The following is a 25,669-nucleotide window of genomic DNA, read 5'->3' on the forward strand; positions in this document are numbered from 1 at the left end:
CTCACTGCAGGTTGATCACACATGATGTTACAGTAGAACTTACATGTGTGTGCTCCGCGCGGCGAGAGAAGTCCAAAAACAGTAGTTTTGGAGCTCTGGGAGCTTTCCTTAAGGAGTTATGGCTGTTTCTTTCCCTGCGCTCACAAAATGGCTCTGTTACTGTCCCAAATGGTGTAATAAGGGGCCTTTTGGGCTGTTGGTCACGTGTGTGGAACGTGCTCACTGCAGGTTGATCACACATGATGTTACAGTAGAACTTACATGTGTGTGCTCCGCGCGGCGAGAGAAGTCCAAAAACAGTAGTTTTGGAGCTCTGGGAGCTTTCCTTAAGGAGTTATGGCTGTTTCTTTCCCTGCGCTCACAAAATGGCTCTGTTACTGTCCCAAATGGTGTAATAAGGGGCCTTTTGGGCTGTTGGTCACGTGTGTGGGACGTGCTCACTGCAGGTTGATCACACATGATGTTACAGTAGAATTTACATGTGTGTGCTCCGCGCGGCGAGAGAAGTCCAAAAACAGTAGTTTTGGAGCTCTGGGAGCTTTCCTTAAGGAGTTATGGCTGTTTCTTTCCCTGCGCTCACAAAATGGCTCTGTTACTGTCCCAAATGGTGTAATAAGGGGCCTTTTGGGCTGTTGGTCACGTGTGTGGAACGTGCTCACTGCAGGTTGATCACACATGATGTTACAGTAGAGCTTACATGTGTGTGCTCCGCGTGGCGAGAGAAGTCCAAAAACAGTAGTTTTGGAGCTCTGGGAGCTTTCCTTAAGGAGTTATGGCTGTTTCTTTCCCTGCGCTCACAAAATGGCTCTGTTACTGTCCCAAATGGTGTAATAAGGGGCCTTTTGGGCTGTTGGTCACGTGTGTGGGACGTGCTCACTGCAGGTTGATCACACATGATGTTACAGTAGAATTTACATGTGTGTGCTCCGCGCGGCGAGAGAAGTCCAAAAACAGTAGTTTTGGAGCTCTGGGAGCTTTCCTTAAGGAGTTATGGCTGTTTCTTTCCCTGCGCTCACAAAATGGCTCTGTTACTGTCCCAAATGGTGTAATAAGGGGCCTTTTGGGCTGTTGGTCACGTGTGTGGAACGTGCTCACTGCAGGTTGATCACACATGATGTTACAGTAGAATTTACATGTGTGTGCTCCGCGCGGCTAGAGAAGGCCAAAAACAGCAGTTATAACAGTAATAATATTATTATCATTATGACTGATGATGATGACAACAATAATAATAATAATAACAATAACAATAATAATAACAATAATAATAACAATAACAATAACAATAACAACAACAATAACAATAACAACAATAACAATAACAATAACAATAACAATAACAATAACAATAACTATAACAATAATAATTTCATGCGCTCACAAAATGGCTCTGTTACTGTCCCAAATGGTGTAATAAGGGGCCTTTTGGGCTGTTGGTCACGTGTGTGGAACGTGCTCACTGCAGGTTGATCACACATGATGTTACAGTAGAACTTACATGTGTGTGCTCCGCGCGGCGAGAGAAGTCCAAAAACAGTAGTTTTGGAGCTCTGGGAGCTTTCCTTAAGGAGTTATGGCTGTTTCTTTCCCTGCGCTCACAAAATGGCTCTGTTACTGTCCCAAATGGTGTAATAAGGGGCCTTTTGGGCTGTTGGTCACGTGTGTGGAACGTGCTCACTGCAGGTTGATCACACATGATGTTACAGTAGAACTTACATGTGTGTGCTCCGCGCGGCGAGAGAAGTCCAAAAACAGTAGTTTTGGAGCTCTGGGAGCTTTCCTTAAGGAGTTATGGCTGTTTCTTTCCCTGCGCTCACAAAATGGCTCTGTTACTGTCCCAAATGGTGTAATAAGGGGCCTTTTGGGCTGTTGGTCACGTGTGTGGAACGTGCTCACTGCAGGTTGATCACACATGATGTTACAGTAGAATTTACATGTGTGTGCTCCGCGCGGCTAGAGAAGGCCAAAAACAGCAGTTATAACAGTAATAATATTATTATCATTATGACTGATGATGATGACAACAATAATAATAATAATAACAATAACAATAATAATAACAATAATAATAACAATAACAATAACAATAACAACAACAATAACAATAACAATAACAATAACAACAACAATAACAATAACAATAACAATAACAATAACAATAATAACAATAACAGTAACAACAATAACAATAACAATAACAATAACAATAACAATAACAACAATAACAATAACAATAACAATAACAATAACAATAACAATAACAATAACAATAATAATTTCATGCGCTCACAAAATGGCTCTGTTACTGTCCCAAATGGTGTAATAAGGGGCCTTTTGGGCTGTTGGTCACGTGTGTGGAACGTGCTCACTGCAGGTTGATCACACATGATGTTACAGTAGAACTTACATGTGTGTGCTCCGCGCGGCGAGAGAAGTCCAAAAACAGTAGTTTTGGAGCTCTGGGAGCTTTCCTTAAGGAGTTATGGCTGTTTCTTTCCCTGCGCTCACAAAATGGCTCTGTTACTGTCCCAAATGGTGTAATAAGGGGCCTTTTGGGCTGTTGGTCACGTGTGTGGAACGTGCTCACTGCAGGTTGATCACACATGATGTTACAGTAGAACTTACATGTGTGTGCTCCGCGCGGCGAGAGAAGTCCAAAAACAGTAGTTTTGGAGCTCTGGGAGCTTTCCTTAAGGAGTTATGGCTGTTTCTTTCCCTGCGCTCACAAAATGGCTCTGTTACTGTCCCAAATGGTGTAATAAGGGGCCTTTTGGGCTGTTGGTCACGTGTGTGGGACGTGCTCACTGCAGGTTGATCACACATGATGTTACAGTAGAATTTACATGTGTGTGCTCCGCGCGGCGAGAGAAGTCCAAAAACAGTAGTTTTGGAGCTCTGGGAGCTTTCCTTAAGGAGTTATGGCTGTTTCTTTCCCTGCGCTCACAAAATGGCTCTGTTACTGTCCCAAATGGTGTAATAAGGGGCCTTTTGGGCTGTTGGTCACGTGTGTGGAACGTGCTCACTGCAGGTTGATCACACATGATGTTACAGTAGAGCTTACATGTGTGTGCTCCGTGTGGCGAGAGAAGTCCAAAAACAGTAGTTTTGGAGCTCTGGGAGCTTTCCTTAAGGAGTTATGGCTGTTTCTTTCCCTGCGCTCACAAAATGGCTCTGTTACTGTCCCAAATGGTGTAATAAGGGGCCTTTTGGGCTGTTGGTCACGTGTGTGGGACGTGCTCACTGCAGGTTGATCACACATGATGTTACAGTAGAATTTACATGTGTGTGCTCCGCGCGGCGAGAGAAGTCCAAAAACAGTAGTTTTGGAGCTCTGGGAGCTTTCCTTAAGGAGTTATGGCTGTTTCTTTCCCTGCGCTCACAAAATGGCTCTGTTACTGTCCCAAATGGTGTAATAAGGGGCCTTTTGGGCTGTTGGTCACGTGTGTGGAACGTGCTCACTGCAGGTTGATCACACATGATGTTACAGTAGAATTTACATGTGTGTGCTCCGCGCGGCTAGAGAAGGCCAAAAACAGCAGTTATAACAGTAATAATATTATTATCATTATGACTGATGATGATGACAACAATAATAATAATAATAACAATAACAATAATAATAACAATAATAATAACAATAACAATAACAATAACAACAACAATAACAATAACAATAACAATAACAATAACAACAACAATAACAATAACAATAACAATAATAACAATAACAGTAACAACAATAACAATAACAATAACAATAACAATAACAACAATAACAATAACAATAACAATAACAATAACAATAATAATTTCATGCGCTCACAAAATGGCTCTGTTACTGTCCCAAATGGTGTAATAAGGGGCCTTTTGGGCTGTTGGTCACGTGTGTGGAACGTGCTCACTGCAGGTTGATCACACATGATGTTACAGTAGAACTTACATGTGTGTGCTCCGCGCGGCGAGAGAAGTCCAAAAACAGTAGTTTTGGAGCTCTGGGAGCTTTCCTTAAGGAGTTATGGCTGTTTCTTTCCCTGCGCTCACAAAATGGCTCTGTTACTGTCCCAAATGGTGTAATAAGGGGCCTTTTGGGCTGTTGGTCACGTGTGTGGAACGTGCTCACTGCAGGTTGATCACACATGATGTTACAGTAGAACTTACATGTGTGTGCTCCGCGCGGCGAGAGAAGTCCAAAAACAGTAGTTTTGGAGCTCTGGGAGCTTTCCTTAAGGAGTTATGGCTGTTTCTTTCCCTGCGCTCACAAAATGGCTCTGTTACTGTCCCAAATGGTGTAATAAGGGGCCTTTTGGGCTGTTGGTCACGTGTGTGGAACGTGCTCACTGCAGGTTGATCACACATGATGTTACAGTAGAACTTACATGTGTGTGCTCCGCGCGGCTAGAGAAGGCCAAAAACAGCAGTTATAACAGTAATAATATTATTATCATTATTACTGATGATGATGACAACAATAATAATAATAATAACAATAACAATAATAATAACAATAATAATAACAATAACAATAACAATAACAACAACAATAACAATAACAATAACAATAACAATAACAACAACAATAACAATAACAATAACAATAACAATAATAACAATAACAGTAACAACAATAACAATAACAATAACAATAACAATAACAATAACAACAATAACAATAACAATAACAATAACAATAACAATAACAATAACAATAACAATAATAATTTCATGCGCTCACAAAATGGCTCTGTTACTGTCCCAAATGGTGTAAAAAGGGGCCTTTTGGGCTGTTGGTCACGTGTGTGGAACGTGCTCACTGCAGGTTGATCACACATGATGTTACAGTAGAACTTACATGTGTGTGCTCCGCGCGGCTAGAGAAGGCCAAAAACAGCAGTTATAACAGTAATAATATTATTATCATTATGACTGATGATGATGACAACAATAATAATAATAATAACAATAACAATAATAATAACAATAATAATAACAATAACAATAACAATAACAACAACAATAACAATAACAATAACAATAACAATAACAACAACAATAACAATAACAATAACAATAACAATAATAACAATAACAGTAACAACAATAACAATAACAATAACAATAACAATAACAATAACAACAATAACAATAACAATAACAATAACAATAACAATAACAATAATAATTTCATGCGCTCACAAAATGGCTCTGTTACTGTCCCAAATGGTGTAATAAGGGGCCTTTTGGGCTGTTGGTCACGTGTGTGGAACGTGCTCACTGCAGGTTGATCACACATGATGTTACAGTAGAACTTACAAGTGTGTGCTCCGCGCGGCGAGAGAAGTCCAAAAACAGTAGTTTTGGAGCTCTGGGAGCTTTCCTTAAGGAGTTATGGCTGTTTCTTTCCCTGCGCTCACAAAATGGCTCTGTTACTGTCCCAAATGGTGTAATAAGGGGCCTTTTGGGCTGTTGGTCACGTGTGTGGGACGTGCTCACTGCAGGTTGATCACACATGATGTTACAGTAGAATTTACATATGTGTGCTCCGCGCGGCGAGAGAAGTCCAAAAACAGTAGTTTTGGAGCTCTGGGAGCTTTCCTTAAGGAGTTATGGCTGTTTCTTTCCCTGCGCTCACAAAATGGCTCTGTTACTGTCCCAAATGGTGTAATAAGGGGCCTTTTGGGCTGTTGGTCACGTGTGTGGAACGTGCTCACTGCAGGTTGATCACACATGATGTTACAGTAGAACTTACATGTGTGTGCTCCGCGTGGCGAGAGAAGTCCAAAAACAGTAGTTTTGGAGCTCTGGGAGCTTTCCTTAAGGAGTTATGGCTGTTTCTTTCCCTGCGCTCACAAAATGGCTCTGTTACTGTCCCAAATGGTGTAATAAGGGGCCTTTTGGGCTGTTGGTCACGTGTGTGGGACGTGCTCACTGCAGGTTGATCACACATGATGTTACAGTAGAATTTACATGTGTGTGCTCCGCGCGGCGAGAGAAGTCCAAAAACAGTAGTTTTGGAGCTCTGGGAGCTTTCCTTAAGGAGTTATGGCTGTTTCTTTCCCTGCGCTCACAAAATGGCTCTGTTACTGTCCCAAATGGTGTAATAAGGGGCCTTTTGGGCTGTTGGTCACGTGTGTGGAACGTGCTCACTGCAGGTTGATCACACATGATGTTACAGTAGAATTTACATGTGTGTGCTCCGCGCGGCTAGAGAAGGCCAAAAACAGCAGTTATAACAGTAATAATATTATTATCATTATGACTGATGATGATGACAACAATAATAATAATAATAACAATAACAATAATAATAACAATAATAATAACAATAACAATAACAATAACAACAACAATAACAATAACAATAACAATAACAACAACAATAACAATAACAATAACAATAACAATAATAACAATAACAGTAACAACAATAACAATAACAATAACAATAACAATAACAATAACAATAACAACAATAACAATAACAATAACAATAACAATAACAATAATAATTTCATGCGCTCACAAAATGGCTCTGTTACTGTCCCAAATGGTGTAATAAGGGGCCTTTTGGGCTGTTGGTCACGTGTGTGGAACGTGCTCACTGCAGGTTGATCACACATGATGTTACAGTAGAACTTACAAGTGTGTGCTCCGCGCGGCGAGAGAAGTCCAAAAACAGTAGTTTTGGAGCTCTGGGAGCTTTCCTTAAGGAGTTATGGCTGTTTCTTTCCCTGCGCTCACAAAATGGCTCTGTTACTGTCCCAAATGGTGTAATAAGGGGCCTTTTGGGCTGTTGGTCACGTGTGTGGGACGTGCTCACTGCAGGTTGATCACACATGATGTTACAGTAGAATTTACATATGTGTGCTCCGCGCGGCGAGAGAAGTCCAAAAACAGTAGTTTTGGAGCTCTGGGAGCTTTCCTTAAGGAGTTATGGCTGTTTCTTTCCCTGCGCTCACAAAATGGCTCTGTTACTGTCCCAAATGGTGTAATAAGGGGCCTTTTGGGCTGTTGGTCACGTGTGTGGGACGTGCTCACTGCAGGTTGATCACACATGATGTTACAGTAGAATTTACATGTGTGTGCTCCGCGCGGCGAGAGAAGTCCAAAAACAGTAGTTTTGGAGCTCTGGGAGCTTTCCTTAAGGAGTTATGGCTGTTTCTTTCCCTGCGCTCACAAAATGGCTCTGTTACTGTCCCAAATGGTGTAATAAGGGGCCTTTTGGGCTGTTGGTCACGTGTGTGGAACGTGCTCACTGCAGGTTGATCACACATGATGTTACAGTAGAATTTACATGTGTGTGCTCCGCGCGGCTAGAGAAGGCCAAAAACAGCAGTTATAACAGTAATAATATTATTATCATTATGACTGATGATGATGACAACAATAATAATAATAATAACAATAACAATAATAATAACAATAATAATAACAATAACAATAACAATAACAACAACAATAACAATAACAATAACAATAACAACAACAATAACAATAACAATAACAATAATAACAATAACAGTAACAACAATAACAATAACAATAACAATAACAATAACAATAACAACAATAACAATAACAATAACAATAACAATAACAATAATAATTTCATGCGCTCACAAAATGGCTCTGTTACTGTCCCAAATGGTGTAATAAGGGGCCTTTTGGGCTGTTGGTCACGTGTGTGGAACGTGCTCACTGCAGGTTGATCACACATGATGTTACAGTAGAACTTACATGTGTGTGCTCCGCGCGGCGAGAGAAGTCCAAAAACAGTAGTTTTGGAGCTCTGGGAGCTTTCCTTAAGGAGTTATGGCTGTTTCTTTCCCTGCGCTCACAAAATGGCTCTGTTACTGTCCCAAATGGTGTAATAAGGGGCCTTTTGGGCTGTTGGTCACGTGTGTGGAACGTGCTCACTGCAGGTTGATCACACATGATGTTACAGTAGAACTTACATGTGTGTGCTCCGCGCGGCGAGAGAAGTCCAAAAACAGTAGTTTTGGAGCTCTGGGAGCTTTCCTTAAGGAGTTATGGCTGTTTCTTTCCCTGCGCTCACAAAATGGCTCTGTTACTGTCCCAAATGGTGTAATAAGGGGCCTTTTGGGCTGTTGGTCACGTGTGTGGGAACGTGCTCACTGCAGGTTGATCACACATGATGTTACAGTAGAATTTACATGTGTGTGCTCCGCGCGGCGAGAGAAGTCCAAAAACAGTAGTTTTGGAGCTCTGGGAGCTTTCCTTAAGGAGTTATGGCTGTTTCTTTCCCTGCGCTCACAAAATGGCTCTGTTACTGTCCCAAATGGTGTAATAAGGGGCCTTTTGGGCTGTTGGTCACGTGTGTGGAACGTGCTCACTGCAGGTTGATCACACATGATGTTACAGTAGAGCTTACATGTGTGTGCTCCGCGTGGCGAGAGAAGTCCAAAAACAGTAGTTTTGGAGCTCTGGGAGCTTTCCTTAAGGAGTTATGGCTGTTTCTTTCCCTGCGCTCACAAAATGGCTCTGTTACTGTCCCAAATGGTGTAATAAGGGGCCTTTTGGGCTGTTGGTCACGTGTGTGGACGTGCTCACTGCAGGTTGATCACACATGATGTTACAGTAGAATTTACATGTGTGTGCTCCGCGCGGCGAGAGAAGTCCAAAAACAGTAGTTTTGGAGCTCTGGGAGCTTTCCTTAAGGAGTTATGGCTGTTTCTTTCCCTGCGCTCACAAAATGGCTCTGTTACTGTCCCAAATGGTGTAATAAGGGGCCTTTTGGGCTGTTGGTCACGTGTGTGGAACGTGCTCACTGCAGGTTGATCACACATGATGTTACAGTAGAATTTACATGTGTGTGCTCCGCGCGGCTAGAGAAGGCCAAAAACAGCAGTTATAACAGTAATAATATTATTATCATTATGACTGATGATGATGACAACAATAATAATAATAATAACAATAACAATAACAATAATAATAACAATAACAATAACAATAACAACAACAATAACAATAACAATAACAATAACAATAATAACAATAACAGTAACAATAATAACAATAACAATAACGATAACAATAACAACAACAATAATAACAATAAAAGTAACAATAATAACAATAACAATAACAATAACAATAAAAATAATAATTTCATGCGCTCACAAAATGGCTCTGTTACTGTCCCAAATGGTGTAATAAGGGGCCTTTTGGGCTGTTGGTCACGTGTGTGGAACGTGCTCACTGCAGGTTGATCACACATGATGTTACAGTAGAATTTACATGTGTGTGCTCCGCGCGGCGAGAGAAGTCCAAAAACAGTAGTTTTGGAGCCCTGGGAGCTTTCCTTAAGGAGTTATGGCTGTTTCTTTCCCTGCGCTCACAAAATGGCTCTGTTACTGTATTAAATGGTGTAATAAGGGGCCTTTTGGGCTGTTGGTCACGTGTGTGGAACGTGCTCACTGCAGGTTGATCACACATGATGTTACAGTAGAATTTACATGTGTGTGCTCCGCGCGGTGAGAGAAGTCCAAAAACAGTAGTTTTGGAGCTCTGGGAGCTTTCCTTAAGGAGTTATGGCTGTTTCTTTCCCTGCGCTCACAAAATGGCTCTGTTACTGTCCCAAATGGTGTAATAAGGGGCCTTTTGGGCTGTTGGTCACGTGTGTGGAACGTGCTCACTGCAGGTTGATCACACATGATGTTACAGTAGAATTTACATGTGTGTGCTCCGCGCGGCGAGAGAAGTCCAAAAACAGTAGTTTTGGAGCTCTGGGAGCTTTCCTTCAGGAGTTATGGCTGTTTCTTTCCCTGCGCTCACAAAATGGCTCTGTTACTGTCCCAAATGGTGTAATAAGGGGCCTTTTGGGCTGTTGGTCACGTGTGTGGAACGTGCTCACTGCAGGTTGATCACACATGATGTTACAGTAGAACGTACATGTGTGTGCTCCGCGCGGCGAGAGAAGTCCAAAAACAGTAGTTTTGGAGCCCTGGGAGCTTTCCTTACAGAGTTATGGCTGTTTCTTTCCCTGCGCTCACAAAATGGCTCTGTTACTGTATTGAATGTGTAATAAGGGGCCTTTTGGGCTGTTGGTCACGTGTGGAGAACGTGCTCACTGCAGGTTGATCACACATGATGTTACAGTAGAACGTACATGTGTGTGCTCCGCGCAGCTAGAGAAGGCCAAAAACAGCAGTTATAACAGTAATAATATTATTATCATTATTACTGATGATGATGACAACAATAATAATAATAATAACAATAACAACAACAATAACAATAACAATAACAATAACAATAACAATAACAATAACAATAATAACAATAACAACAATAACAATAACAATAACAATAACAATAACAATTACAACAACAATAACAATAACAATAACAATAACAATAATAACAATAACAGTAACAATAATAACAATAAAAATAATAATTTCATGCGCTCAGAAAATGGCTCTGTTACTGTCCCAAATGGTGTAATAAGGGGCCTTTTGGGCTGTTGGTCACGTGTGTGGAACGTGCTCACTGCAGGTTGATCACACATGATGTTACAGTAGAATTTACATGTGTGTGCTCCGCGCGGCGAGAGAAGTCCAAAAACAGTAGTTTTGGAGCTCTGGGAGCTTTCCTTCAGGAGTTATGGCTGTTTCTTTCCCTGCGCTCACAAAATGGCTCTGTTACTGTCCCAAATGGGGCCTTTTGGGCTGTTGGTCACGTGTGGAGAACGTGCTCACTGCAGGTTGATCACACATGATGTTACAGTAGAATTTACATGTGTCTGCTCCGCGCGGCTAGAGAAGTCCAAAAACAGCAGTTATAACAGTAATAATATTATTATCATTATTACTGATGATGATGACAACAATAATAATAATAATAACAATAACAACAACAATAACAATAACAATAACAATAACAATAACAATAACAATAATAACAATAACAACAATAACAATAACAATAACAATAACAATAACAATAATAATTTCATGCGCTCACAAAATGGCTCTGTTACTGTATTAAATGATGTAATAAGGGGCCTTTTGGGCTGTTGGTCACGTGTGCAGAACGTGCTCACTGCAGGTTGATCACACATGATGTTACAGTATAAAGTACATGTGTGGGCTCGGCGCGGCGAGAGAAGTCCAAAAAGAGCAGTTTCGAAGCTCTGGGAGCTTTCCTTAAGGAGTTATGGCTGTTTCTTTCCCTGCGCTCACAAAATGGCTCTGTTCCATTATCAAATGCTGTAATAAGGGGCCTTTTGGGCTGTTGGTCGCGTGTGGGGAAAGTGCTCACTGCAGGTTGATCACACATGATGTTACAGTATAAAGTACATTGGTGGGCTCCGCGCGGCAATTGATGGCCGAAAACAGCAGTTATACCAGTAATGATATTATCATCATTATTACTGATGATGATGACAACAAAAACAAAAACAATAATAATAACAATAACAAAAACAACAACAATAATAATAATAATAATAATAAATAACAACAATATTAATAATAATAACAATAACAATAATTACAACAATAACAATAATAACAACAATAACAATAATAACAACAATAACAATAACAATAATAACAACAATAACAATAACAATAACAATAACAATAATAACAGCAATAACAATGACAATAATAATAACAATAATTATAATAACTCCATGCGCTCACAAAATGGCTCTGTTCCATTACCAAATGCTGTAATAAGGGGCCTTTTGGGCTGTTGGTCACATGTGGGGAAAGTGCTCACTGCAGGTTGATCACACATGATGTTTCAGTAGAAAGTACATGTGTGGGCTCGGCGCCGCGAGAGATGTCCAAAAACAGCAGTTTCGGAGCTCTGGGAGCCATCCTGAAGGAGTTATGAAGGTTTCTTTGCCTGCGTGACCAAAATTGCTCCCGTACTGTACCAGATATGTGTAAACAGGGGCCTTTTGGGCTGTTGGTCATGTGTGGCGAGAGAGGTCACCAAAGGTCAAGCACACATGTACATACAGTAGAAAGTATGCGTGTTGTGTGGCACTGGTTTCATATTGACCCTAACCCTAACTTACCTGTTGTGGGAAACCAAGTTAGTCGTATGAATTTTACAGCTGTGTGAGTCTGATTTCATATTGATCAGAGGGGGAACAGTATCTGACAGTAGTACTCCAAGATGTCAGGATGCGTTCCCCCTGTTGTAATGGTGAATTTTAATGATATCAAGCTGAATATCACATGTCTTACCTGTTATGGCCAAACAAGTCAGCAGTATGAATTTGAAAGTTGTGTGACCCTGGTGTCATATTGAACAGAGGGGGAACAGTATCTGACAGTAATACTCCATGCTGTCAGGATGTGTTCCCCCTGCTGTAATTGTCAATATTAATGATGTCAAGCTGATGGCTGTGTCTTTGCCTACGCATTCAAAAGTGCGCTGTTACTGTACCAAAGGGTGTCAATAGGGGCCTTTTGGGCTGTTGGTCATGTGTGGCGAGAGAGGTCACCAAAGGTCAAGCACACATGGAGTTACAGTAGTGTGTACGTGAGTGTGCTCCGCGCTGCGGCAGAAGGCCAACAACAGCAGTTTCGGAGCTCTGGGAGCCTTCCTGAAGGAGTTATGGAGGTTTCTTTGCCTGCGTGACCAAAATTGCTCGCGTACTGTACCAGATATGTGTAAACAGGGGCCTTTTGGGCTGTTGGTCATGTGTGGCGAGAGAGGTCACCAAAGGTCAAGCACACATGGAGATACAGTAGAAAGTATGTGTGTTGTGTGACACTGGTTTCATATTGAACGGAGGGGGAACAATATCTGACAGTAATACTCCAAGCTGTCAGGATGCGTTCCCCCTGCTGAAATGGTCAATTTTAATGATATCAAGCTGAAAATCACACGACTTACCTGTTGTGGGAAACCAAGTTAGTCGTATGAATTTTACAGCTGTGTGAGTCTGATTTCATATTGATCAGAGGGGGAACAGTATCTGACAGTAGTACTCCAAGATGTCAGGATGCGTTCCCCCTGTTGTAATGGTGAATTTTAATGATATCAAGCTGAAAATCACATGTCTTAGCTTTGATGGTCAAACAAGTCAGCAGTATGAATTTTACAGTTGTGTGACCCTGGTTTCATATTGAACGGAGGGGGAACAATATCTGACATTAATATTCCAAGCTGTCAGGATGCGTTCCTCCTGCCGTAAAGGTAATTTTGAATGATATCAAGCTGAAAATCACAGGATTTAAATGTTATGGCCAAACAAGTCAGCAGTATGAATTTGAAAGTTGTGTGACCCTGGTGTCATATTGAACAGAGGGGGAACAGTATCTGACAGTAATACTCCATGCTGTCAGGATGTGATCCCGCTGCTGTAATTGTCAATATTAATGATGTCTTTCTGATGGCTGTTTCTTTGCCTACACTGTCAAAAGCGCGCTGTTACTGTACCAAAGGGTGTAAACAGGGGCCTTTTGGGCTGTTGGTCATGTGTGGCGAGAGAGGTCACCAAAGGTCAAGCACACATGGAGTTACAGTAGTGTGTACGTGAGTGTGCTCCGCGCGGCGGCAGAAGGCCAACAACAGCAGTTTCGGAGCTCTGGGAGCCTTCCTGAAGGAGTTATGGAGGTTTCTTTGCCTGCGTGACCAAAATTGCTCGCGTACTGTACCAGACATGTGTAAACAGGGGCCTTTTGGGCTGTTGGTCATGTGTGGCGAGAGAGGTCACCAAAGGTCAAGCACACATGGAGATACAGTAGAAAGTATGTGTGTTGTGTGACACTGGTTTCATATTGAACGGAGGGGGAACAATATCTGACAGTAACACTCCAAGCTGTCAGGATGCGTTCCCCCTGCTGAAATGGTCAATTTTAATGATATCAAGCTGAAAATCACACGACTTACCTGTTGTGGGAAACCAAGTTAGTCTTATGAATTTTACAGCTGTGTGAGTCTGATTTCATATTGATCAGAGGGGGAACAGTATCTGACAGTAGTACTCCAAGATGTCAGGATGCGTTCCCCCTGTTGTAATGGTGAATTTTAATGATATCAAGCTGAAAATCACATGTCTTAGCTTTGATGGTCAAACAAGTCAGCAGTATGAATTTTACAGTTGTGTGACCCTGGTGTCATATTGAACGGAGGGGGAACAGTATCTGACAGTAATACTCCAAGCTGTCAGGATGTGTTCCCCCTGCTGTAATTGTCAATATTAATGATGTCAAGCTGATGGCTGTGTCTTTGCCTACGCATTCAAAAGTGCACTGTTACTGTACCAAAGGGTGTCAATAGGGGCCTTTTGGGCTGTTGGTCATGTGTGGCGAGAGAGGTCACCAAAGGTCAAGCACACATGGAGTTACAGTAGTGTGTACGTGAGTGTGCTCCGCGCGGCGGCAGAAGGCCAACAACAGCAGTTTCGGAGCTCTGGGAGCCTTCCTGAAGGAGTTATGGAGGTTTCTTTGCCTGCGTGACCAAAATTGCTCGCGTACTGTACCAGATATGTGTAAACAGGGGCCTTTTGGGCTGTTGGTCATGTGTGGCGAGAGAGGTCACCAAAGGTCAAGCACACATGGAGATACAGTAGAAAGTATGTGTGTTGTGTGACACTGGTTTCATATTGAACGGAGGGGGAACAATATCTGACAGTAATACTCCAAGCTGTCAGGATGCGTTCCCCCTGCTGAAATGGTCAATTTTAATGATATCAAGCTGAAAATCACACGACTTACCTGTTGTGGGAAACCAAGTTAGTCGTATGAATTTTACAGCTGTGTGAGTCTGATTTCATATTGATCAGAGGGGGAACAGTATCTGACAGTAGTACTCCAAGATGTCAGGATGCGTTCCCCCTGTTGTAATGGTGAATTTTAATGATATCAAGCTGAAAATCACATGTCTTAGCTTTGATGGTCAAACAAGTCAGCAGTATGAATTTTACAGTTGTGTGACCCTGGTGTCATATTGAACGGAGGGGGAACAGTATCTGACAGTAATACTCCAATCTGTCAGGATGTGTTCCCCCTGCTGTAATTGTCAATATTAATGATGTCAAGCTGATGGCTGTGTCTTTGCCTACGCATTCAAAAGTGCGCTGTTACTGTACCAAAGGGTGTCAATAGGGGCCTTTTGGGCTGTTGGTCATGTGTGGCGAGAGAGGTCACCAAAGGTCAAGCACACATGGAGTTACAGTAGTGTGTACGTGAGTGTGCTCCGCGCGGCGGCAGAAGGCCAACAACAGCAGTTTCGGAGCTCTGGGAGCCTTCCTGAAGGAGTTATGGAGGTTTCTTTGCCTGCGTGACCAAAATTGCTCGCGTACTGTACCAGATATGTGTAAACAGGGGCCTTTTGGGCTGTTGGTCATGTGTGGCGAGAGAGGTCACCAAAGGTCAAGCACACATGGAGATACAGTAGAAAGTATGTGTGTTGTGTGACACTGGTTTCATATTGAACGGAGGGGGAACAATATCTGACAGTAATACTCCAAGCTGTCAGGATGCGTTCCCCCTGCTGAAATGGTCAATTTTAATGATATCAAGCTGAAAATCACACGACTTACCTGTTGTGGGAAACCAAGTTAGTCGTATGAATTTTACAGCTGTGTGAGTCTGATTTCATATTGATCAGAGGGGGAACAGTATCTGACAGTAGTACTCCAAGATGTCAGGATGCGTTCCCCCTGTTGTAATGGTGAATTTTAATGATATCAAGCTGAAAATCACATGTCTTAGCTTTGATGGTCAAACAAGTCAGCAGTATGAATTTTACAGTTGTGTGACCCTGGTTTCATATTGAACGGAGGGGGAACAATATCTGACATTAATATTCCAAGCTGTCAGGATGCGTTCCTCCTGCCGTAAAGGTAATTTTGAATGATATCAAGCTGAAAATCACAGGATTTAAATGTTATGGCCAAACAAGTCAGCAGTATGAATTTGAAAGTTGTGTGACCCTGGTGTCATATTGAACAGAGGGGGAACAGTATCTGACAGTAATACTCCATGCTGTCAGGATGTGTTCCCGCTGCTGTAATTGTCAATATTAATGATGTCTTTCTGATGGCTGTTTCTTTGCCTACACTGTCAAAAGCGCGCTGTTACTGTACCAAAGGGTGTAAACAGGGGCCTTTTGGGCTGTTGGTCATGTGTGGCGAGAGAGGTCACCAAAGGTCAAGCACACATGGAGTTACAGTAGTGTGTACGTGAGTGTGCTCCGCGCGGCGGCAGAAGGCCAACAACAGCAGTTTCGGAGCTCTGGGAGCCTTCCTGAAGGAGTTATGGAGGTTTCTTTGCCTGCGTGACCAAAATTGCTCCCGTACTGTACCAGACATGTGTAAACAGGGGCCTTTTGGGCTGTTGGTCATGTGTGGCGAGAGAGGTCACCAAAGGTCAAGCACACATGGAGATACAGTAGAAAGTATGTGTGTTGTGTGACACTGGTTTCATATTGAACGGAGGGGGAACAATATCTGACAGTAACACTCCAAGCTGTCAGGATGCGTTCCCCCTGCTGAAATGGTCAATTTTAATGATATCAAGCTGAAAATCACACGACTTACCTGTTGTGGGAAACCAAGTTAGTCGTATGAATTTTACAGCTGTGTGAGTCTGATTTCATATTGATCAGAGGGGGAACAGTATCTGACAGTAGTACTCCAAGATGTCAGGATGCGTTCCCCCTGTTGTAATGGTGAATTTTAATGATATCAAGCTGAAAATCACATGTCTTAGCTTTGATGGTCAAACAAGTCAGCAGTATGAATTTTACAGTTGTGTGACCCTGGTGTCATATTGAACGGAGGGGGAACAGTATCTGACAGTAATACTCCAAGCTGTCAGGATGTGTTCCCCCTGCTGTAATTGTCAATATTAATGATGTCAAGCTGATGGCTGTGTCTTTGCCTACGCATTCAAAAGTGCACTGTTACTGTACCAAAGGGTGTCAATAGGGGCCTTTTGGGCTGTTGGTCATGTGTGGCGAGAGAGGTCACCAAAGGTCAAGCACACATGGAGTTACAGTAGTGTGTACGTGAGTGTGCTCCGCGCGGCGGCAGAAGGCCAACAACAGCAGTTTCGGAGCTCTGGGAGCCTTCCTGAAGGAGTTATGGAGGTTTCTTTGCCTGCGTGACCAAAATTGCTCGCGTACTGTACCAGATATGTGTAAACAGGGGCCTTTTGGGCTGTTGGTCATGTGTGGCGAGAGAGGTCACCAAAGGTCAAGCACACATGGAGATACAGTAGAAAGTATGTGTGTTGTGTGACACTGGTTTCATATTGAACGGAGGGGGAACAATATCTGACAGTAACACTCCAAGCTGTCAGGATGCGTTCCCCCTGCTGAAATGGTCAATTTTAATGATATCAAGCAGAAAATCACACGACTTACCTGTTGTGGGAAACCAAGTTAGTCGTATGAATTTTACAGCTGTGTGAGTCTGATTTCATATTGATCAGAGGGGGAACAGTATCTGACAGTAGTACTCCAAGATGTCAGGATGCGTTCCCCCTGTTGTAATGGTGAATTTTAATGATATCAAGCTGAAAATCACATGTCTTAGCTTTGATGGTCAAACAAGTCAGCAGTATGAATTTTACAGTTGTGTGACCCTGGTTTCATATTGAACGGAGGGGGAACAATATCTGACATTAATATTCCAAGCTGTCAGGATGTGTTCCCCCTGCTGTAATTGTCAATATTAATGATGTCAAGCTGATGGCTGTGTCTTTGCCTACGCATTCAAAAGTGCACTGTTACTGTACCAAAGGGTGTCAATAGGGGCCTTTTGGGCTGTTGGTCATGTGTGGCGAGAGAGGTCACCAAAGGTCAAGCACACATGGAGTTACAGTAGTGTGTACATGAGTGTGCTCCGCGCGGCGGCAGAAGGCCAACAACAGCAGTTTCGGAGCTCTGGGAGCCTTCCTGAAGGAGTTATGGAGGTTTCTTTGCCTGCGTGACCAAAATTGCTCGCGTACTGTACCAGATATGTGTAAACAGGGGCCTTTTGGGCTGTTGGTCATGTGTGGCGAGAGAGGTCACCAAAGGTCAAGCACACATGGAGATACAGTAGAAAGTATGTGTGTTGTGTGACACTGGTTTCATATTGAACGGAGGGGGAACAATATCTGACAGTAATACTCCAAGCTGTCAGGATGCGTTCCCCCTGCTGAAATGGTCAATTTTAATGATATCAAGCTGAAAATCACACGACTTACCTGTTGTGGGAAACCAAGTTAGTCGTATGAATTTTACAGCTGTGTGAGTCTGATTTCATATTGATCAGAGGGGGAACAGTATCTGACAGTAGTACTCCAAGATGTCAGGATGCGTTCCCCCTGTTGTAATGGTGAATTTTAATGATATCAAGCTGAAAATCACATGTCTTAGCTTTGATGGTCAAACAAGTCAGCAGTATGAATTTTACAGTTGTGTGACCCTGGTTTCATATTGAACGGAGGGGGAACAATATCTGACATTAATATTCCAAGCTGTCAGGATGCGTTCCCCCTGCCGTAAAGGTAATTTTGAATGATATCAAGCTGAAAATCACAGGATTTAAATGTTATGGCCAAACAAGTCAGCAGTATGAATTTGAAAGTTGTGTGACCCTGGTGTCATATTGAACAGAGGGGGAACAGTATCTGACAGTAATACTCCAAGCTGTCAGGATGTGTTCCCCCTGCTGTAATTGTCAATATTAATGATGTCAAGCTGATGGCTGTGTCTTTGCCTACGCATTCAAAAGTGCGCTGTTACTGTACCAAAGGGTGTCAATAGGGGCCTTTTGGGCTGTTGGTCATGTGTGGCGAGAGAGGTCACCAAAGGTCAAGCACACATGGAGTTACAGTAGTGTGTACGTGAGTGTGCTCCGCGCGGCGGCAGAAGGCCAACAACAGCAGTTTCGGAGCTCTGGGAGCCTTCCTGAAGGAGTTATGGAGGTTTCTTTGCCTGCGTGACCAAAATTGCTCGCGTACTGTACCAGATATGTGTAAACAGGGGCCTTTTGGGCTGTTGGTCATGTGTGGCGAGAGAGGTCACCAAAGGTCAAGCACACATGGAGATACAGTAGAAAGTATGTGTGTTGTGTGACACTGGTTTCATATTGAACGGAGGGGGAACAATATCTGACAGTAATACTCCAAGCTGTCAGGATGCGTTCCCCCTGCTGAAATGGTCAATTTTAATGATATCAAGCTGAAAATCACACGACTTACCTGTTGTGGGAAACCAAGTTAGTCGTATGAATTTTACAGCTGTGTGAGTCTGATTTCATATTGATCAGAGGGGGAACAGTATCTGACAGTAGTACTCCAAGATGTCAGGATGCGTTCCCCCTGTTGTAATGGTGAATTTTAATGATATCAAGCTGAAAATCACATGTCTTAGCTTTGATGGTCAAACAAGTCAGCAGTATGAATTTTACAGTTGTGTGACCCTGGTTTCATATTGAACGGAGGGGGAACAATATCTGACATTAATATTCCAAGCTGTCAGGATGTGTTCCCCCTGCTGTAATTGTCAATATTAATGATGTCAAGCTGATGGCTGTGTCTTTGCCTACGCATTCAAAAGTGCACTGTTACTGTACCAAAGGGTGTCAATAGGGGCCTTTTGGGCTGTTGGTCATGTGTGGCGAGAGAGGTCACCAAAGGTCAAGCACACATGGAGTTACAGTAGTGTGTACGTGAGTGTGCTCCGCGCGGCGGCAGAAGGCCAACAACAGCAGTTTCGGAGCTCTGGGAGCCTTCCTGAAGGAGTTATGGAGGTTTCTTTGCCTGCGTGACCAAAATTGCTCGCGTACTGTACCAGATATGTGTAAACAGGGGCCTTTTGGGCTGTTGGTCATGTGTGGCGAGAGAGGTCACCAAAGGTCAAGCACACATGGAGATACAGTAGAAAGTATGTGTGTTGTGTGACACTGGTTTCATATTGAACGGAGGGGGAACAATATCTGACAGTAATACTCCAAGCTGTCAGGATGCGTTCCCCCTGCTGAAATGGTCAATTTTAATGATATCAAGCTGAAAATCACACGACTTACCTGTTGTGGGAAACCAAGTTAGTCGTATGAATTTTACAGCTGTGTGAGTCTGATTTCATATTGATCAGAGGGGGAACAGTATCTGACAGTAGTACTCCAAGATGTCAGGATGCGTTCCCCCTGTTGTAATGGTGAATTTTAATGATATCAAGCTGAAAATCACATGTCTTAGCTTTGATGGTCAAACAAGTCAGCAGTATGAATTTTACAGTTGTGTGACCCTGGTTTCATATTGAACGGAGGGGGAACAATATCTGACATTAATATTCCAAGCTGTCAGGATGTGTTCCCCCTGCTGTAATTGTCAATATTAATGATGTCAAGCTGATGGCTGTGTCTTTGCCTACGCATTCAAAAGTGCACTGTTACTGTACCAAAGGGTGTCAATAGGGGCCTTTTGGGCTGTTGGTCATGTGTGGCGAGAGAGGTCACCAAAGGTCAAGCACACATGGAGTTACAGTAGTGTGTACATGAGTGTGCTCCGCGCGGCGGCAGAAGGCCAACAACAGCAGTTTCGGAGCTCTGGGAGCCTTCCTGAAGGAGTTATGGAGGTTTCTTTGCCTGCGTGACCAAAATTGCTCGCGTACTGTACCAGATATGTGTAAACAGGGGCCTTTTGGGCTGTTGGTCATGTGTGGCGAGAGAGGTCACCAAAGGTCAAGCACACATGGAGATACAGTAGAAAGTATGTGTGTTGTGTGACACTGGTTTCATATTGAACGGAGGGGGAACAATATCTGACAGTAATACTCCAAGCTGTCAGGATGCGTTCCCCCTGCTGAAATGGTCAATTTTAATGATATCAAGCTGAAAATCACACGACTTACCTGTTGTGGGAAACCAAGTTAGTCGTATGAATTTACAGCTGTGTGAGTCTGATTTCATATTGATCAGAGGGGGAACAGTATCTGACAGTAGTACTCCAAGATGTCAGGATGCATTCCCCCTGTTGTAATGGTGAATTTTAATGATATCAAGCTGAAAATCACATGTCTTAGCTTTGATGGTCAAACAAGTCAGCAGTATGAATTTTACAGTTGTGTGACCCTGGTTTCATATTGAACGGAGGGGGAACAATATCTGACATTAATATTCCAAGCTGTCAGGATGCGTTCCCCCTGCCGTAAAGGTAATTTTGAATGATATCAAGCTGAAAATCACAGGATTTAAATGTTATGGCCAAACAAGTCAGCAGTATGAATTTGAAAGTTGTGTGACCCTGGTGTCATATTGAACAGAGGGGGAACAGTATCTGACAGTAATACTCCAAGCTGTCAGGATGTGTTCCCCCTGCTGTAATTGTCAATATTAATGATGTCAAGCTGATGGCTGTGTCTTTGCCTACGCATTCAAAAGTGCGCTGTTACTGTACCAAAGGGTGTCAATAGGGGCCTTTTGGGCTGTTGGTCATGTGTGGCGAGAGAGGTCACCAAAGGTCAAGCACACATGGAGTTACAGTAGTGTGTACGTGAGTGTGCTCCGCGCGGCGGCAGAAGGCCAACAACAGCAGTTTCGGAGCTCTGGGAGCCTTCCTGAAGGAGTTATGGAGGTTTCTTTGCCTGCGTGACCAAAATTGCTCGCGTACTGTACCAGATATGTGTAAACAGGGGCCTTTTGGGCTGTTGGTCATGTGTGGCGAGAGAGGTCACCAAAGGTCAAGCACACATGGAGATACAGTAGAAAGTATGTGTGTTGTGTGACACTGGTTTCATATTGAACGGAGGGGGAACAATATCTGACAGTAATACTCCAAGCTGTCAGGATGCGTTCCCCCTGCTGAAATGGTCAATTTTAATGATATCAAGCTGAAAATCACACGACTTACCTGTTGTGGGAAACCAAGTTAGTCGTATGAATTTTACAGCTGTGTGAGTCTGATTTCATATTGATCAGAGGGGGAACAGTATCTGACAGTAGTACTCCAAGATGTCAGGATGCGTTCCCCCTGTTGTAATGGTGAATTTTAATGATATCAAGCTGAAAATCACATGTCTTAGCTTTGATGGTCAAACAAGTCAGCAGTATGAATTTTACAGTTGTGTGACCCTGGTTTCATATTGAACGGAGGGGGAACAATATCTGACATTAATATTCCAAGCTGTCAGGATGCGTTCCCCCTGCCGTAAAGGTAATTTTGAATGATATCAAGCTGAAAATCACAGGATTTAAATGTTATGGCCAAACAAGTCAGCAGTATGAATTTGAAAGTTGTGTGACCCTGGTGTCATATTGAACAGAGGGGGAACAGTATCTGACAGTAATACTCCATGCTGTCAGGATGTGTTCCCGCTGCTGTAATTGTCAATATTAATGATGTCTTTCTGATGGCTGTTTCTTTGCCTACACTGTCAAAAGCGCGCTGTTACTGTACCAAAGGGTGTAAACAGGGGCCTTTTGGGCTGTTGGTCATGTGTGGCGAGAGAGGTCACCAAAGGTCAAGCACACATGGAGTTACAGTAGTGTGTACGTGAGTGTGCTCCGCGCGGCGGCAGAAGGCCAACAACAGCAGTTTCGGAGCTCTGGGAGCCTTCCTGAAGAAGTTATGGAGGTTTCTTTGCCTGCGTGACCAAAATTGCTCCCGTACTGTACCAGACATGTGTAAACAGGGGCCTTTTGGGCTGTTGGTCATGTGTGGCGAGAGAGGTCACCAAAGGTCAAGCACACATGGAGATACAGTAGAAAGTATGTGTGTTGTGTGACACTGGTTTCATATTGAACGGAGGGGGAACAATATCTGACAGTAATACTCCAAGCTGTCAGGATGCGTTCCCCCTGCTGAAATGGTCAATTTTAATGATATCAAGCTGAAAATCACACGACTTACCTGTTGTGGGAAACCAAGTTAGTCGTATGAATTTTACAGCTGTGTGAGTCTGATTTCATATTGATCAGAGGGGGAACAGTATCTGACAGTAGTACTCCAAGATGTCAGGATGCGTTCCCCCTGTTGTAATGGTGAATTTTAATGATATCAAGCTGAAAATCACATGTCTTAGCTTTGATGGTCAAACAAGTCAGCAGTATGAATTTTACAGTTGTGTGACCCTGGTTTCATATTGAACGGAGGGGGAACAATATCTGACATTAATATTCCAAGCTGTCAGGATGCGTTCCCCCTGCCGTAAAGGTAATTTTGAATGATATCAAGCTGAAAATCACAGGATTTAAATGTTATGGCCAAACAAGTCAGCAGTATGAATTTGAAAGTTGTGTGACCCTGGTGTCATATTGAACAGAGGGGGAACAGTATCTGACAGTAATACTCCATGCTGTCAGGATGTGTTCCCCCTGCTGTAATTGTCAATATTAATGATGTCTTTCTGATGGCTGTTTCTTTGCCTACACTGTCAAAAGCGCGCTGTTACTGTACCAAAGGGTGTAAACAGGGGCCTTTTGGGCTGTTGGTCATGTGTGGCGAGAGAGGTCACCAAAGGTCAAGCACACATGGAGTTACAGTAGTGTGTACGTGAGTGTGCTCCGCGCGGCGGCAGAAGGCCAACAACAGCAGTTTCGGAGCTCTGGGAGCCTTCCTGAAGAAGTTATGGAGGTTTCTTTGCCTGCGTGACCAAAATTGCTCCCGTACTGTACCAGACATGTGTAAACAGGGGCCTTTTGGGCTGTTGGTCATGTGTGGCGAGAGAGGTCACCAAAGGTCAAGCACACATGGAGATACAGTAGAAAGTATGTGTGTTGTGTGACCCTGATTTCATATTGAACGGAGGGGGAACAATATCTGACAGTAATATTCCAACACTCTTAGAAATAAGGGTTCCAAAAGGGTTCTTCATGAGGGGCTCAGTTTCTAACCAGAACCATTTGCTTCTGAAGAACCCTTTTTTGAAGAAAGGGTTTTTCAAGGGTTCTTTGTAACACGAAAGGTTCTGGTAAGAACCGTTTTGATCCAGAGAACCCTTTTTGGAAGTAAGAGTTCTTCAAGTATTGTTGAAAGCATGGGTATAAGATCCTCACCCTACATCCTACATTAATGTAATTAAACTTGCTCAGTAAAGAGGCAAATAAACAAATATAATCATCCCAGGGAGAATTTTGCTGTTGAAAAGACACTTAAACAGGGTACCAGCACTGAGTCTTGAACCCTGCTCTCCCATGTAAAAGATAACTGTGATACCACTCATCCACCACTGCTGTTACCTACTGAGCCACCATGCTATATTGTTATGCTATGCAACTACAACCTCTGGAGGGAGGAGCTCATGAGCCATCAAAAAAAATAAGAAAAAAGAAAAAGGCATTTTCTTTTTGGAACATGGGCAGTTAACCATCCTCATCTATTTTTCCTTGAGTATGGATAGTGCAGGCGCTGGTGGGATGATAATGTCGGGACTTGAATCCCGATCTCCCAGAGGAAAGGGTGAGGTTCAGTGTGTCAGGTCAGGGAGCTGGTGACCCTGCCAATGGCCATGTGGGAGCTAATAGCTGGTTTTAATGTGGATTGCGTCACATGGTCTGCCCTTCTCAGCAAAACAGGTGTGACATATCAATAGTGATTACTGTGGTTAGAGGCCAGACTGAAGTGACAGAAGATCAAAAACTTAAGAGCATTAAGGTAAGGTAAATATGATTTCTTATTTCAGCAAGCTTGACTCTAGCTAAGGACTTTTTATGGTGAAAGGTGGACTATTTTAATGCATGCATTTGTTTCTTGTTTTGATTTTTTTTTTTTTTTTTTGTAGAATGAGTTACACAGCTTGAACAACAACTGAAGAGGGTTATAACTTAATAACTTGTATTCCTTTTTGTTTTGAAGAGAATGATATTGATGGAGCAACCCTCGAAATTCTCTCTGAGAGGATGTCAGAGAGATTAATCCCATCAATAAAAAATCAAGCACAATTCCTCAAGTATCTCGAGCAGTTGAAGTCATCATCATCATCGCCATCATCATCATTGTCAACAAGAAGAAGAAATTGGAACAGGTAAAATGCTGTCAAGATACTGTAATTCTGGTCATTTGTGGGGGAAACTTTATTTCTCTACTAGTTACAGTCTGTTCATTACTATTTCACACAGCTCGGTCTAACATATTCTTGCATTTTTCCACATTACAAAGACCTCATGATGAGCAAACAGCTGGACCTGCTTCACTGGGTCAGTTTGCTTTCGTCAAAGCATTAAAAGATACACTTGAGGCAAAGGACCCAGAACTTCTGTCCCCTCGGAGAAATGATCTGTCACTGTATGACATCCTCAGCAGCCAAACAATGTAGGTTACTTTTATCATTATTATGGAAAACTACTGCACATTGTAGCTTTAAATTGAGATTATACTCCATATAATGGCACTTTAAGACAACATGTTCAACTTATTCTATTATTTCTCTCCCCAACCAAGGTATCCCTCAGCCAAACAATATACAGAGATTTTAAGCCTGTTCATACGCAGATGTCCCTTCATGTGGGAGAAAATTGGTTCAGCACGTGAGTAAGCACAAAATGAGTCTGTTAATGTATGTTTGCATATCTTAATTGTATAGATATAGCTACTGTACATACTGTATCTCAGTATATAATAAACAGAAAATGCATTCACCTAATGTTCACATTTGCCAAAAATGAGTGTGTCTATCTTTTACTGTATAGGTGTATTTTACAAAATGGCTTGATGTTGACAAATCTGGACAATACTGAGGTCAACAA

The 25,669-nt window shown here is 42.7% G+C and overlaps 1 long non-coding RNA gene across 1 annotated transcript; it reads left to right on the forward strand.

Annotated features, from left to right (window-relative positions):
* Window positions 1-24,900: 24,900 nt before the first annotated feature.
* LOC115356785 (uncharacterized) lies at window positions 24,901-25,426 on the forward strand. Its single transcript, XR_003928007.1, has 3 exons — window positions 24,901-24,948; window positions 25,083-25,235; window positions 25,365-25,426. It is a non-coding gene; the product is annotated as an uncharacterized LOC115356785 (long non-coding RNA).
* The last annotated feature ends 243 nt before the right edge of the window (window positions 25,427-25,669 follow it).

This window comes from Myripristis murdjan, unplaced genomic scaffold (assembly GCF_902150065.1).
Source record: "Myripristis murdjan unplaced genomic scaffold, fMyrMur1.1, whole genome shotgun sequence".
Taxonomy (NCBI): Eukaryota; Metazoa; Chordata; class Actinopteri; order Holocentriformes; family Holocentridae; genus Myripristis; species Myripristis murdjan.